At 43.1% G+C, this 13,846-nt stretch overlaps 1 protein-coding gene across 1 annotated transcript in view; it reads left to right on the plus strand.

The window, feature by feature from the left end:
• The first annotated feature begins 11,818 nt into the window (after positions 1-11,818).
• The window catches only part of PALS2 (protein associated with LIN7 2, MAGUK p55 family member), a 106,078-nt gene continuing 104,050 nt past the window's right edge, over positions 11,819-13,846 (plus strand). Inside the window, exon 1 of the mRNA XM_082845880.1 lies at positions 11,819-11,912. The gene's annotated coding sequence lies outside the window, so the exon portion shown is untranslated. The remainder of the gene's footprint in view (positions 11,913-13,846) is intronic.

A 13,846-nucleotide genomic window follows, 5' to 3' on the forward strand; every position in this document is an offset into this window, starting at 1 on the left:
ATGAAAAGCGACTAGCATAGTACTTAGAACATAGTTACTATACAATAAATAATTCAAATAGTTTGCTAGGGACTGAAAATAATTCTCCTGAGAGAACAGTAGGAGTGCTCAGAACTCCTATTATGTGCTCCCATAGCAGCTGGACTTTTCCTAAGGAGCACCTGTGTTGAATCTAATATATTTGCTTAATTGTCTCCCTGTCTAGACTATGAGCTCCATGAGGACAAGAACCACGCCTTCTTAGTCACCTTCATACTCAAGTTCCCAGCATATTATCTGACAGAAATATTAGCTACTTGAAATAAATATTAATTGAATTGGTTAATTTAGTAAGCACCTACTTGGTGCAGATAACTACCAGGAAAGGAGTAGAAATCGAGTCTTTTGCCAACAAGTAGCCTATACTCTAGTTGGGTTAAAAAAAATCACAGCACAGTATTTTCAAAGCAATATGTACTCATAATTTGTATAGTAGCATCTCATAAGACCTTGCTGCTTTTTCTATTCACAGAATCCCATAAAGGATATAATATGAAAAACATTGTCATAATTCTGCTAATATTCTTGCTAATATTCTTTTAGCATACTAAGATATCGTTAAGATGTAAGAAGAGAACAAAAACACATGAAGCCCATAATGATATGCAAATGATATTGATCTAATCAGTCATGTTTGCTGTCATAAAGAAGTCCACATGATTACAAAATATTTCACATATTGTGTGAACATTATTATAGACTACATCATCATCATTAAACACCCATCTGTGTGAAACACCCTGCTAGGTACCATGTAAAATGCTTTAATTAAACAAGTACAATCTCTACACTTTGAGAATCAAATTTACTCAAATAATCCTCTCTTAAAAAAAGTTCTCTGATACTTTTAAAGTATTAAATTTAAGGAATAATTTAAGCAACTGGATCCTATTTTATTGACACTTTCATTAATTTTCATAAATTATCAAGTGTACAAGGTAAATCCTAAAGAATATGGATTCAATCAAGCTTTCATTTGTCATTTATTAATTTAAACTAGGTCTGGTTATTTATATTTATACTGATTTTTATATAGTCTTTATATATGAGGACTCAAGACTTTGTTGTCATGGCTTTCAATTTTATTTCTAAATTTATCATTTGATTTTCAACTTATTTTATGGCATCCTTTTCTCCAAATAATGTCATGCAGTCACAGTTTTTAGTCTTTTGATACAGTTTCTGTCTTGCTGTAATGGTGTATTTTATTTTCATTCCTCATATGGTTTACTCCATTAGATTTAAATCTTCAGTTCATCTGGAATTTATTTTTTGGAAGGTATTTTTTAAATGTTTTGCCAATTATCTTCACACCATTTTTTTCAAACTTTATCAATTATAAGTAATAACTTTTGCATTCCCAAATTTCTATATATACGTGGATCTATTTCTTGACTCTTGGTTCCATTCATCTATCTATTCTTTCTCCAATGCTGTATGTTTAAATTACCATGGTCTTATATCTCAGTTTCTGGTATGACACATTTTTGATGCTATCATGAACAGGACATGCCCTTTTTCAGTTTAATTTTCTATCTTGTTATTATATCTGTGGAAAACCAATTGCATTTTATAAGTTTTGATCAGATTTGACTATCTTTCAAGGCTTTCCTTTTAGTTCTGTTAGCTCTTTTGTTGATTATCTTTGGTCATTTTTTTAAAATTTATTTATTTATTTATTTATTTTTGGCTGTGTTGGGTCTTCGTTTGTGCGAGGGCTTTCTCTAGTTGCAGCAAGTGGGGGCCACTCTTAATCGCGGTGCGCGGGCCTCTCACTGTCGCGGCCTCTCTTGCTGCGGAGCACAGGCTCCAGACGCGCAGGCTCCGTAGTTATGGCTCATGGGCCTAGTTGCTCCGCGGCATGTGGGATCTTCCCGGACCAGGGCTCGAACCCGTGTACCCTGCATTGGCAGGCAGATTCTCAACCACTGTGCCACCAGGGAAGCCCTATCTTTGATCATTTAAAGAGACAATTTCATCATCTGTAAATAATGATAACTTTGTCTCTCTCTTCCTGTATTAATACCAGATCTCTTCTTTTTTTTTTTCTCATTGCACTGGCTAGAACTTCCAGATAAATGTTTGACAATAGTAGATACAATGGAAAATTTATCTTCTTTGAGAGGAAAGATAATCTAATTAAAAGCATTCTTGGGCTTCCCTGGTGGCGCAGTGGTTGAGAGTCCGCCTGCCGATGCAGGGGACACGGGTTCGTGCCCCGGTCCGGGAAGATCCCACATGCCGCGGAGTGGCTGGGCCTGTGAGCCACGGCTGCTGAGCCTTTGCGTCCGGAGCCTGTGCTCCGCAACGGGAGAGGCTACAACAGTGAGAGGCCTGCGTAAAGCAAAAAAAAAAAAAAAAAAAAAAAAGCATTCTTAGCTCTTAATTATGCACTAAAGATAATTAGCAAATGGCCACGTGCTCTTCTACAACTATTGTGAAAATAATAGTAGTCATAATACTCTCTAATACTCTAATACATAATACTCTCTTCTCTGAGCAAGCAACTGTATCAGGCATTTCATAGGTTTAATTCATAATCCTTAAAACATCCTGCAAGTTAGGCCTATTATACCCATTTTGCAGAAGAGGAAAGGAAAGTTCTCATCTACTGAATAACTTACCCAAGGTTACCCAGCTCATAAGTAGTGAATTCAGAAATATAACATAGAGCTTTCTGATTCTAAACTCTTCTTTTGTACCATATTATCTGCATTATATAAATAGCATAATGACTTAATTCTGAAATATGTAAATGGAAATATTTGATTGGGCAATTGGTGTAGGTTGCAATGATACACTTCAATATATTTTAAGTAAGTATTCAAGTTGTGAGAATTATATATTGACTTAGAATGAGATAAATTATAATCATCACTTCTTAGTTTTAAAAAAATTGAAATGAGTTAATCTGATAAGTGTTAAGTACACACAATTAGTCAGTATCTTCATAATTATTTACCTAACTGTACCATATAAGCATATATTGATTGTATTGAGCCTTAACATTTAATAGATGCATAACTTCTCCCACAAACAGATTATGTATGTCAGAACTCTTAATAGAAACCCAACTCAAAAAGTGTCTCATGAATTTATGTAACCAGAAACACCCAGAAGTAAGGCTGACCTCAGGCATGACTAAATCTTCCTTTTCTGAGTTTCTCCAAGTGTTGATTTGAGGAAAGAAAAAAAATTATCTTTCTCTTTGCTGTAATATATATTTTTTTAAATCCAAAATTTTCTTGATTTAGGTAATATGCCTACTTCTTGGACCAATCACTGAGAGGATGAAGTCCTCTGATTGGCCAGGCTTGGGTCACATGGCCACTCCTATGATTTGAGAGTGTGGGAAGTGTACCATGATTAGCAGCCCCACCAGAATCCAGTGCAATGAGTAGTGAGGGAGACATTTTCCCAAAGGAAGAGAGAGGAAGGAATACTAGTTAGATAAAAATAATAGGCATCCATCATCAATTGTAAGCTCTTCTAAATCAACCAAGTCTCTTTCACCTAGTTGTATTCCCTCATAGCAACACGCAAAGTGGTTATCCATGTAGATAGAAGACATTCATACAATGTAAATACAGACAGACAAAATACACATGCAAATTATTGAATAGATTCAGAGTCAGCCATGAACCTCTGCCAAAACAATTGCATTAGCATATATGACTTGATTATGTTTTCTCCCTAAGGTAAAGAAACATATGGTGTATGAATCAAAGCCTTTCCTGTGTCACCTGGTGGGTTCTCTGAAAGGTGGACTCTGAGACAGTTCAGTGTGTTCAGTACAGTAGGTATACTTGGAAGAACACCTGTGAAAGGAAGGCAAGTAAGATTTGGCAGAGGGAGAAATCAATGTGGGACACAGGCCTGAATAACAGCCTCAGCTGTCCCCACGGTGGACTGTGGAGCTAAAATGGTCTCTCAGACTTGCTACCTGGGCTGAAGTGGCAGGGCCTTTACATGTCCCTGCTCCATCTGTCATTTAATGTGGACCAACCTGTGAAGGGCTTGGGGCACATCTTTGGGCATGTGGGTTTTCTGCAGCTGACGTGATCCCCAAAGGACTGACAGCTGGAGTTCTTCTGACAGCTCTCCTGCAGCTGGGGCAACAAGTCTTTCCTTAAAAGCAGACTTAGGGAGTGCATCTCTACAGCCATCATGTTTTCTAAGGAAATTGAAGTTAACTGACAATGAGGAAAAAAACTAGAGTAATAATTTTTGCAGTGCTCTACTGTAGATAATTTATATAAGTTGTCTTTTAAAAGTATCTCATTGACTCTTAATGTTATTCTTTCCTGGTAGGGAAGTGGATTTACACATAGTGAAGCTGAACTGACGCTCTCTATTCCTTTTTCACTTAGTAAGTCCCCGTGCTACAAAACTATGTCACTGCAATGTGTTGACAGCTAAATAATGACCGTGTACTACTAAATGAGTAAAAGAAACTCTTTTCTTACTCTTTTAAAATGTATTTTTTATTTACTATTTTGTTTATCACTTTTTTATTTCTTGAAAGACAAGTTCAGACAAAATGTGCACTTTTCTATAATATAGTTCTACTGTAACAAAAACTACAAACATAGCTTTTCCACAAATCCTACATTGTTAAAATATGCAGTAAGTTTGAAAATCATGGTGATGAGTCTGAGTTAAATAACATGTTATGGAGAACCCTTAATTGTGGTGACTTGCACTATAATTCCTTCTGGTTGAATTGACCTGGGAGTTACAAAGCACTCTGTGGATGAAGTGTGGGAATGAGCAGGAGCTTTGCACTTGAACTGACTTGAACACTTCATAGTTCCGGAGCCTTGGGCAGGTTAATTTAACCCCTCTTCACTTGTTTCCTCATTTGTAAAGTGGCTATGAAAATAATGACTCAAATAGGATTTAAAGGACATAAAACACTGCCACATAGGCATGAGCACAATAGATAATTGTTATTATTCATTATTATTACCAAAGCAGGATTTTTAAAAGACCTGGTCTTTCATATTTATAAACAGCTGATATTTTAAAGAGGAATGAAGTCCCTTTGCTCCCTACCATGAAGACGGCATCACTTTAGAATGGACCGTCAAGTTCTTGGATTTTTTTTTTTTTTTTAACAGAAAAAACAGTTTGCCCTGACTATCCCCGACACACACACACACACACACACACACACACACACACACACACACACACACACACACACACACACACACACACACACACACACACACACACACACACACACACACACACCCTACTTCATCTTTATTCCCAGTCCCCTGATCCTGATCATGTTTCATTCATTTGTGTAACAAAAGTGTCTTAAGGGCCTACTATGCACTCTCTTCACTTGGTTTTGCCCTCAAGTCTGCCCTCCAGTATTCTGGAGGAGCATCAGACTCAGAGAGTTTTACCCCTTGCTTCTGTGCTTAATGGCTATTCAGACACTCTTTTTTACTATAATGCCGTAAGACTCCTCATAAAGACCTCTGCCCTCCAGGACTCCATGCCTCTCTGCCTATCCAATGAACCTCGATACCATATTGACACCATATATATTCACAATCTTTAAATTTTTTTCTGTTTTCATATATTTTATTTATTTTTTTTACATCTTTATTGGAGTATAATTGCTTTACAATGGTGTGTTAGTTTCTGCTTTGTAACAAAGTGAATCAGTTATACACAGACGTATGTTCCCATATCTCTTCCCTCTTGCGTCTCCCTCCCTCCCACCCTCCCTATCCCACCCCTCCAGGCGGTCACAAAGCACCAAGCTGATCTCCCTGTGCTATGCGGCTGCTTCCCACTAGCTATCTGTTTTACATTTGGTAGTGTATATATGTCCATGCCTCTCTCGCGCTTTGTCCCAGCTTACCCTTCCCCCTCCCCATTGTTTTCATATATTTTAAAATCTACTTTTGATGCCTGAGTAGAACTATTATTTTTTTTAGCTCGTATATAAATAGGAGAGCTGGAATTTGGAAGGCAGTTTGAAATGAGACTCCCAAAGGGTTAATTAGATATAGCAGCTGGCTGCTGTCTGTTAAACTCAAGTAGCTCAATTAGGGTCCTTGCCTGAAATCTGATTGCCCTTGGAAGAGCTTCTCAGCTGTAGCTTGTATATTCAAGAGCAAGAGTTCACTTCTAATTAGCAACATTTTTTTCCACTTAATTATCTTTAATTTTAGAAGTCCACCAACTAACAACTTTATCTGTTTCAATAAATGAGCCCCCACTATGAGTAGCATTTTGCCAAGCATTCCTGTACACAGCACCCTGGATTCATATCTGCAAGTAAGTAGGAGATGGGGCTGGCAGTTGTGGTGAAAAGAGTGTTAAGATAAATATTCAAAAACAAATGATGCTATTGTGAAGCAGAATAGATAAAGGACTGTAAGAGATAAAATGTTACCGGAATTCAAATGAAAACAGTTGCCTCTGTTTAAGGTGGAGCAGATAAATTGTAGTGGAAAAGGAGGATGTGAGATGGGCATAAAAGCTTGGATTTGGGCCAGCAGAGATGGGAAAGGCATTCCTGCCAAAACAGAGGGGTGGAAATGTAAAGGTGCAAGATATGACTGATGTGTAATATCCCCACATGGGGGCCAGGGGAGTCTTGAAAATTGTTGTGCATGACCTTGTGAATAGAGTCCCATAGGCAGTGAGGAGGCAGGGATGATATGACTGACATCTGGCATTCAGATGCACATGGGACTGGGCAAGGAGACTTTCTGTAGGGCCAGAGGAAATGCACAAGAGAACCCACTCCTATGAATGACATTGAAAAGGCAAATTTCAAGGGACCTGGGTGCAGGCTGTATCTGCTAGGGAGAGGGTAAAAGAGGCACAAGGGAAACCTGCAGGAGGGATAGAGCAGGGGTAGAAGTAATACATTTTATTTTAGACGTTAATTTGAGCTGTGAATGGGTTATCCAGATGGAGATATTCAACAGGAAGTTGAAAACATGCCTCAGGGGAGAGTAGAACTGTAGATACAGATGTGGAAGCACTGAAGATAGAACCCTAAGGGTCCATGAGATTCTTGAGAGAAACAGTGGTCTCTTCTCTGTCTACACTTTCTCCCTCAAAAATCTCTTCCATTCTTAAGTGGAACATTTTCATTTAGGAAGTAGGAGAAGATGACACAAGTTAAGAGGGCAGAGAAGGAATAATCAGAGAAGTAGAAGGCGGTCCTGGGTCGTAAAGTGTCAGGGAAATAGAAGGAAAGGAGAGGTTTAAAAGGTGGAGAGGCTAACCTCCTCAGACACTGCAGAGAAGTTGGATTGCTTGAACACTAAGCAAAGACGCACCCCACCACGATTCCATCGTGTCTGGCTAAGACTCCTGACATAGCATTTATCATGTGATAATTTAATTGTTTACTATTCTCCACCATTAGGTAAGAGTAATTTGGTATTGTTAATTATTTTATTACCAGCATTTACCACTGATAAATGAGTGAATGAATGAACAAACACAGGAATGAAAATGTCAGTTGTGGCAGCAGTAAAGCGTAGTTTCCGTTGAGAGGTGGGTGTGGAAGCCACATTCCAATGCCTAAAGTAAATGAATGGTGGAAAGGACAGGGAGATCAACCAAGATATACAGGCTGTTTTTAATTTTTGTAAGAAACAACAACAAGAAAAAAACCCCAAACATGCAAATTCTTACAACTGTTGGCTTTAATTGTGGTGACTGAAAAAAAATGAACTGCCCTTGTGTCAGGGAATGTTCTTTCTGGTGGGTAGGAGAAAGTGCTGCTAAGAATAACATTTCTGTTTATTTTGAGATTGTCTGTTAACCTAGTGGGACTTCAGAGAGATTTAGATTACAAGTAAGCCTCTGACAGATATCTATGAAAGCTAGATTAAAACAATAATACACAATCAACTGTGGTCCAAGCGCTTGTCAACCAGTGCCAGTTGGAATGCTCAGATAATTGGAAACAGTGCTCTTTAGGCAGCCAGGTGAGACTAATCTGGGGAAGCTTTAGGAAGGAGATAAATTTAAGTTGTTTTGAAAGGGGACTATTCTAGTCAATTGGCAAAGAGTCTTATAACACAGGATTAGGTATTTTAATTTGATTACTTGAGGTAATTTGGAGCCACCCCAATATTCTGAGAAGACTTGGTATAAAATATTGTTTTGAAGATGACTCATTTCAGTAGTTTTTAACTCTGGCTGTATATTAGAATTACCTGGAGAGCTTTGAAAAATCCTGGTGCCTAGCCTATGGGGCAGAACGGTGAAACCTAGAGTTGGGACCTGGATGTCAGTGTTTTTTTTAATGTTTTCTATTTTTTTTGTTTTGTTTGTTTAAATTCTCTGGATGATTCCAATAAACAGCCCAAAGTGAGAAGTACTGCTCTAAGTGTAGCGAAAACTTCAAGCAAGCGAGAGAGACTGGAATTAGAAAGGTTAGCAAGGAGGCTGGAAATTGGTATCTGACCTAGCTTTGTGAACGGAGATAAAAGGGGTGAAGCTAAATAAAGTATTCTGGAGGAAAGCTTGGTTGGACTTTGTGGTGCATGTCAGTTGCAATTTTTCATAAAGCTATATTCCAGGAGCATCGCCGATCTTATTATGATGGATTAGTTGAAAAACAAACAGGTAGGACCTGCTACGATTTGGGGCTTTTATTATTAGCAAAATTCTCAATTTCTGAAGTGCCAAAGCAACTCAGAAGAGAGAGAGGGGAAAAACAAATCATATTGAAAGGATAGAAGATTTTGTTTATATTTGAAGGCAGAAATAAAGCCAATGATAGATGCTCTGGAATTAAGAATCAAAATTCAGACTTTAAATTGAGTTACAGTTAGTAGAGAAATTGGTCTGTGGCAAAATTATGATCCTTTTAGAGTAACCTTGAAGAAAATGAAAAGCCAAACCATTAAGGACACTAAAAGAAGGATTCCCCATCGTTTTCAATCATAACATTCCACTTTCTTGGAACAAAGAATTTGTAAGAGGTATGGGAAATGGATGGGTAGTGTCTCAGAAATGATGACCTCTCAGAAAGGTGGGCTGGCAAGCAATGATGAGAATTCCAAAGTTCATATTAGATCACTTTAAATTTACTCTGTCATGTCCCACCTTTAAAGTTTAGAGGAAGGGCAGAATGTCATAAAGTGGCACTATTGTTTATAAAAGGTAGTGTTTTATAATATATTGTATTTGATAAAATATAGGCACTGAAAGAGAAACTTCACTGCCAAGAGCATCCTGAAAACAAGCAATTGAAGGCAGGTGTGGAGCAAAACCATTTTTTTCTGGCTCTGAGGATGAGTCTGAGTCTTACAAGCATGGTAAGTCTCCATGTAATAGCTGTCATTAATTAAAGAACAGACTTGGAACTGTAAATGAAAGGTAATTGTTCCTATATTCCTGCTCCCAAATGCTGGGTCCCTGGTACATACAGGGATAAGGGAGTTGGCTGGGACTGGTCCCAGCTGTAAGTCAGAGAGGACTACGTGTTGTGATTTGAGGGGCAGAGACTCCCCTATCTCTCCCTCCCCAAAGCTTCCTCAGTAAACTTCATCCTATTTTCAGGGACTGGGGGTGGAGTAGAAGGTTAGTACCTTGCTTCCAGAAGACCCTCGAGAAAATAAAAGTGTACTGTGAGGGATCAGGAACACACCAGAAATGACACTCATCCCCTCTCCTTCAGAGGAGCTCAGGGCATTCCGTGGGTAAGAGGGGGTGTCCTGAGGTTGAGTGTCAGAAGGAAGAAGAGAATCGAAGTCGGCAGGTCTGGGTAGGGTGCAGCAGGGATGAGCCATTGGGTCTCCCGTGGGAAGCTAATGGGTCTGGGAAGCAAGGAGGAGGAAAAGGAAGACCTGAAAGTTTTGCTGATTCTCTGAGAGGAGAAACCTCATTCTTCCCTTCTGCATCCGCCTTGCCTCACTCTTGGGCATGGGGCACTCGCTACTTTATTTCATCCAGCTGGCCTGACTACAAGGGGGGGTGGGGCTCAACATGTGTCCACAGTTACTGTTTCCCTTAGTACATTCAGGTGTCCTTAAATGCTTCCAATTTCCCTTCCTCAGGTTTGCTGTTCCAGGAAAGAAGGTTCTAAATTAATAGGCTACAAACTCCCCCTGCATGTTGGTTTGCAAAATTAATGATCCTAACGGAAAAGTAAATTAATCTTTGATGCTTGGTTGAGGCTAAGAGAAAAATCACTGTTTTGGGGGCTGGGCCTTCTTAATACACCTCACCCAAAGTATTCTCTCCCTCCCTTCTGTGCTAACCACACTCACAGAGATTGGGTGGCCGGGGGCTGTGGGGGGGCCAGGGGGACTGTTGGGGGGACGGACACAGTACAGCTTGAAACTCCGTCTCTGAATCCAAAGGGCCATGTTGCAAACATTTATCAAATGCCTGGTTTATGCAGAACAGTGCAACTGTGCCCAAGAGAAGCCAGGAAAGGCTGCATAGAGGAAGCCACCTGACGTGATGTTCCTCCCATGTCAAGTTTTACTTGCACTTTCTACATTCACGGTTTGAAAAGACTGCAGTATACATTTTGTAAAATGTAAAGAACATGTTCATAGTTTCTTCAGTTTTCGGAAGAACAGCTTTGCTAAAAGCCCCCATCACAGGTCTGAGGGGTTACAGATCTCTTGGGATTAGGTAGATGTTAAGGGAATCAGAAGTTCTCTGATTGTCTTGCTGTGTTCTAGCCAGAGCCTCTGCTGCACTGCATTGCTCAGTTTCTTTCAACTGAAAAATTAAATCTGCGCTCCTGTCAAAACGTATCATCTGTACACCTGGTCACTCATCCCAGGTCACCAAGCTCTCGGCAGAGTCAAGGTGGAAAGGATGGCAGTCCCCACTTCCGAAGTGTGGGAAGGCCAGATGTTTGGGAGGATCTGAACAACTGGTGTCCTGGGAGTGTCCAGCAAAGCCGGCCCCGGGAGTTCCACGGGAGACCCAGGGCTATGAAAAGAGCTAGTGTCCATCCATTTCCTAGCGTGTGAATCAGCCGGGTTGGGCCTTCGGGAGAAAATTCGTTAAGGACATCGTCAGAGCTATAGAACCTGCCAAATACACGTCAGAACCAGGGGTGTGAGTGTGAAGGGGGAGGGGGGAGATTTTCAGAGGCTTCTTTTCGAGGTCTATTTATCCTTTGTGCCCCACGACTAGTGGGCTCTTAGAACGTAACTCTTGGTAAGGGCCGGGAGGAGCCTCTTTCGAAAACGCCCAGGGGGGAGAATCTTGCTCATCAATAAATGCTGAATGACAACGGCAATTTCGGTCTGGAAGACCCGGCGCGGATTGGGTCTGGTGACCCTCTCGCGGGCGCGGCTCGGGGCCAGGACCGGGGAGACCCAGTAGAGACGGCGGGGCGCGGGCGGCGAATCTGGCCGGGACGCCGCCGTCTCCGGGCGCTCGGAGGGGGCTCCACCTGGTCGCCGCGCCGCGGCCGGAGGGGCGGGGCCCGGCTTCCCCGAGGCGGCGGCGCCTCCTCGCTGCCGAGCGCGCACTCCCCGGCGTCCGGCGCACGCGCGAGGCCGGGAGAGAGCGCGCCGCGGCGGCGGCGGCGGCGGCGGCGGCAGCGGGAGGGGGAGGAGGAGGAGGCGGAGGCGTTGGCGGAGGCGGAGGAGAAGGGCGGCTGAGGGGAGGCTGGCCGCGCGCGCGGTGGTGGCGGCGGCGCCGGCGACCTGAGCCGGGCGGAGTGGAGAGCGACGGAGGGGGCGGAGAGAGAGGGAGGCGGAGGGGAGTGAGAGCCGCATTTCCAGTTCCCAACTACGAGTCCGGAGTTTGTAGATGGGGCTGCTCGGCGGCGTCTGCGGCTGAGGAAGAGCAGCAGCGGCGGCGGGAGGAGGGGAGCGACGGCGGCGCGGAGGAAGCCGAGGTGCGAGCCGGTGAGTTGCCGGGGCCCCCACGTCTCTCGGGTAACGGTCTAGCCGCGCGCCGAGCTGGCCGGGGGGCGCCCTGTTGCTTGCGGCTTCGCGCCACGCGGGGACCCCGGCCCGCCCCGCCCCCTCGGCACCTGGGCTGGGGCGGGCGGCGGGGGCTGTTCGGCTCGTCTCGCGCGGGAGGGGCGCGCTCTGCGGGGCCCCAGGTTCCCGGGCTGCGGGCGTGCGGGCTGGCCGGCCGAGCGCGGCAACGTGTCTGGCCCATGCTGCCGGCTGCCGCGCCCCGCTCTCCGTCCGCGCTCCCCGGCGCGGCCCGGGCGAGGGCAGGGCTGGGGCTGGGGGCGCGGGGCCCCCTCCGAGAGCCGGGCGCGGGCGCCTGCACCCTCTGCGGCGAGAGTGGCGTTAAAGCATGAATGGAGAGCCGCGCCGGGGACGGCGGTTGCCGTGACTGACACCTTCGGAGTCGGTGCCCAGTGGGGGCGACTCCGCCGGCCTCTGGCTGCCTCTCGAGCTCCGAGTTCTTGGGGGAGGAGGCTTTCGGCGAGTTCTGCTGCCACTTCCGAGGCACGAGACTCCAGTTGTTTGGCCAGAGTGGTTTTGGGCCGAGCACACGCTGCTCCGGAGGCGTTTGCGGCTGAGGCAGTGCTTTCCGATTCTGAGTACGTTGGTCTGGAACCAGAAAGGTGCTGGCTTTTTTTGTTTGTGGCTTTTTGGGTTTTTTTTTTTTTTTTTTTTTTTTGGCTTTTTTGGCGGGGTGGAGGGCCAGGAGCGAGTCGATGGAGGGATCTCACGGTCGGCGTGATGACAGGATGTGGATTGGTTGGTGGGTGTTTTGGCAGAAGGACTTTTTAACACTTTCTTGGGAGTTTAGTCTCAATCTCCCCAGTTCCTTGGATTACGGCTCGAGATTACATCCATTCAACTTCCATCCGTTGGGGCACGTAAAAGGGGGGTGGGGGCAGGCGAGGAAGGTAATTGAAGGCTGATGGGGAAGCTCAGAAAATTCTCCGCATTACTTATAAACAGCTGGTTAAGGTCAAGCTAATCACGTTTTACTCTTTTTCCATGCCTTTGGGGATGGTTGGAATTTTACTTTGTGCTTCCTGTCTTGGTCTTCTTGTTATATGGCTCGGAACAGTGGAGGTGCGTTAAAATCGCTCTTCAATGGGAGTATGGTTTAGCAGCCATTCCTTCCAGTGAAATCTTTCAGATGGTCGTTGGGAAACTTCCGTATGCCGAATATTTTAGGAGAGGTAACACGCTGTTAACCAATGCGGAGATAGTTGCAGTACGCAGATGTAACAACAGACCTCACGGTATTATTGTATCAGGCCTGATTATAGTCATGTCTTCTGAGGCCTGATTACAGTAAACAAAGAACTTTTGTGGATTGTGTCATTTTTCAGGTCATCTGTATCTGAAATCTATCATGTATTTAAATTCATGTTTAAATAGACGTTTGCACAATGTATTACTCTTTAAGGTCTATGCTGCTTTTAGTTTAGACTAGGGTTACATAATATACAAGTGGCAACATTTTTAATAGCTCTGTTTTTGTCCTATAGAGATTGCACACTAAATATCTTTATGCAAAAAAAAAAAAAAAAAAAACGATTCCGGGATGTCTGTGTGTGTCATTTTCTAATTGATGCCACTCAGTTGCTTTTCCACTTGGAATTTCAAAATGAATTTTTTCTTTTTTTACATTCTAAATTATATGAACACTAGAAAAATTAGGGGCTTAAGCAAGTCTGGTAGCTCTATATAAGACAGCGTCATTTTTTGTTGTTCTGTAGGCCAACTGTTGGATTTTTTTTTTAAACGAATCATATTTTTCTTAAACATTCATGGGAGCAGTTTGCATTTTTCCTGAGTCTCATTTAAGGCTGAAATTGTTCCAGAAGACTACACAGCCTGCTCTCTTCCTCCTCCCCCCACCC

The sequence above is a fragment of the Leucopleurus acutus genome (genome assembly GCF_964270905.1).
Source record: "Leucopleurus acutus genome assembly, chromosome: 9".
In the NCBI taxonomy this organism is placed as follows: Eukaryota; Metazoa; Chordata; class Mammalia; order Artiodactyla; family Delphinidae; genus Leucopleurus; species Leucopleurus acutus.